Source organism: Nelumbo lutea, chromosome 1, assembly GCF_056320005.1.
Source record: "Nelumbo lutea isolate HS-2025 chromosome 1, American lotus-T2T, whole genome shotgun sequence".
Classification (NCBI taxonomy): Eukaryota; Viridiplantae; Streptophyta; class Magnoliopsida; order Proteales; family Nelumbonaceae; genus Nelumbo; species Nelumbo lutea.
This window is the reverse complement of record NC_142684.1, coordinates 185196791-185199960: the sequence shown is the minus strand read 5'-3', so window position 1 is coordinate 185199960 and position 3170 is coordinate 185196791. Positions and strand designations below refer to the sequence as shown.

Below are 3170 nucleotides of genomic sequence, written 5' to 3'. Positions count from 1 at the left end.
ACAACGCACATTAGCAATGGGCATGGGAAAAATACAGAAAGAAAGAAAGAATAGAGACAAACATCCATAAAACCCGGTTAATAGCAAATGTTTTCTTTCCATGGGTCATTACCAGAACCACTTCCATTTATTCTCTGAAAAAAGGTAAGGGTCACTCATGTTTTAAGAAACCACAAAAGAAGAACCGATACCAGAGTAATATTTTGCTGGAATTACCCTTAAATTAGTCAAAGTTTTACTTTATTAAACAAAATATTCTAAATTGGTTGGAAATCTCACGTCAACCCTATCATTCTATCAGTCTATTCATCTATTCAGGAAAGAACAAATCATCCCTCGCCTTATCTGCCAAATTGCCATTTTCATAATTTTTTTGATAATTTTGAGTTAAAAATGGAAGATATTTCTGTAAAAAAATAGTAGAAACTAAAAAAATTGTAATACTGCTAAAATCGGGATTTATCAAGAAAGAATGCACCTGCGAGATAAAAGAGTTAAGACCTAGAAAAGAATTTACCTTTTCAAGGGCGCCGAGACACTTTACGGCTGTTGTAGGTGTTGTATTCCAGTAGGAAGTAACATTAAACGTAGTGGGGCAGTTTAGTGAACTGATTTGGTGGAGTCGAATTCCACAAAAACAGAGAATCGTGTCGCATGTGGAATTCAACAGAGGAATGTAAATGTTATGACTTGGAGCGAGCTCTAGAGTGAGTTGATGCATTTTTGTGAATTGTTTGGCATCATTGGACCATCTAACGACGTCGACAAGGCTCTTGAAACCTAAAGTGCTGACCTAGAATGCGCTGCAAAGGTCCAAGTTGTGAGAACCAGACAATAGTGGCTACAATCGAGGTTGTGATCGCATGCTTCATTGACGCCACCAAAGAGCTTGTCAAAGAGATCAAGGTGGCATATTTGTGATTGTGTTTGGACAGGAAAGGCGGGAATAGTGTTTGTAGTGGAGGAGTCACTAGGTTTCAGAGGTTGTTGGGGACCACAGCGCTCAGAATCCAACGGGGTTATAGCGATGGATTTAGAAAGAAGATTAGTTAGAATGATAAAACAAGGGTATTTTAGTAAAAATATATGTAAATTAATTTTAAAAAGGGTAAAATGAGTATTTGAAAAAATAATGCTTCATTCTAATTCTTTAAAATTCCAAGGGAGATTTTTGTTAAAGTAAAACTATAGGAGAGTTTTTTATGATTGTCAGAAACTTCATTGAAGGCTTTTGTATTTTACCTTTTCCTTTTTGCTCTGTGTGTGGAATTACAGGGATTGAAAGTGAAAATTGAATCGGGTTAGGTTGGGTTGAGGTCACCCCTAACCCAACCCAATCTGTTGAACTCTCAACCCAAATCGTATTTGGGTTGATTTGAGATTGGGCTGGGTTAGTGTTGAGCTGGGATCCTGTTTATGTCAAATGTTCAAATTTTCCACACAAATGAGAGGTCAATTTATTATATATAAAATGGCCCAATTATCATGCATTGGAAAAAAATTATCTTTAAATTTGCATTATGCATAATTATGTATATGTGTGTATTGGGATATGGATCGGGTTTGGTTGCCTAAGGACACACCCTTAACCCTAACCCTAACCTTAACCTAATCCAAAATTAAGTCAGGTTCATACTTTTTAACCTTAACATTAACCAAAGCTTCAACCTAGTCCAATCTTTTTGAATTGCCTTTGGTCTAACCCAACCCAAGTTTCATCTTGATCCAATTGGACTAAAAATTCATGAAGTTTTTAATGGTATGGACCCAAACCATAACCCCCATTTTTTTAAACCTTAACTCAAGTATGATGCAATTGAAACTCTTTAAGGGGGTGTTCATTTTAAGGTAAATGGGGGCAAATAATTTGGTGGATCCCACGAAAAAAAGGGGAAGAAACTCATATTCATGTTTCGATATTAGTGGGTCTCATGGAAAAAAACAATTTCAAGCAACTCATTTACCTAGGTAAGTAATACCATCCTAAGACTTTGGTAAATAACTTTCATGTCTATACAAAAAAAAATGATGGGACAACATTGACCCTTCAATAACAATCATTTTATGAATAAAATAATCATTATATAACTTTACCTAAGAACACATATAAGTACACTTATCTAGATAAGTATTTTCCAAGAAACATTTGCCAAGTAAATGACTTACTGAAAAAACAAATGAGGTCTAAATGAGACAATCTGACTTGCAACCCTAGATAGAACACATGAATGGGGAGTATAGGGATAGCATAGTATGTGACAATGGTCCAAGTGTATCATTTATGCTAATGTTCATGTCACTTCATAAGCTTTATGATTAGCAAAACAATTATTACTCATGCCCATATTAGAAAACATAGGATGTTGTAGCCACAACATGTAACAAGTGCAATACATTTATTGCTATGTTGTGGTTGCATAGATAATGTAGTAGGTTGGTTGACAGTAGTGTTGTATGCCCTAGGGTGGATTCCAATATATTGATCTACCCAAATGAAGGAACCTTTATGACCACCCCTAACGGGGCAACGACCCACCATCCATAGTTAGAATCAGTTCTTGCCATGTGCAGTGTTATCTCCCTTTTGCCACAGGAATAAGTTGGTATGAACATTTCATCAGTCATTTTTGCTTGAAGAATTTAATATAATAAACATTCAAAGTTGGCAATTATGATTAATACCATAATAAAGTATTGTATTCATCAAGGAATAATACAAGTCCATAAACATGTAAAAACTAAATTGAAGTATGTAAATGGTAAAATTAAAATCCACATAAACCCCATATATTAACACAAACACATTGCACTTGCTTCCATAACTCTGGGAAAAAAAAACATACAACCATCAATTATGAGAGGTGTCGATTAGACCTTTGGTGTCTTTCCCATAGAGTAGTAGCAATCTAATCTCTAATTGTGTTCATAACCATACAAGAACCTAATGCAACATTAAAAAGCTCTTCAGGATCACCAGTCGAGTCATCATCATCATGATCAACATCATCATGGTCATCATCGTCATTAACACCTTCTTCACTTCGAGTAATGTGTTGATCCTCACGTGCCTCTTTTTTTTTATGAAGCTATATTTTAAAAAACATGCCAGAACAAGAAGTTGTTGGAAATCCAAGTCATAACACGACAATTTTTTTAATATGGGAAATTTT

The 3170-nt window shown here is 35.0% G+C and overlaps 1 pseudogene; it reads right to left on the bottom strand.

Annotated features, from left to right (window-relative positions):
* Positions 1-310: 310 nt before the first annotated feature.
* On the bottom strand, positions 311-2625 carry LOC148879775 (putative GPI-anchored protein At4g28100; annotated as a pseudogene).
* Positions 2626-3170: the final 545 nt, after the last annotated feature.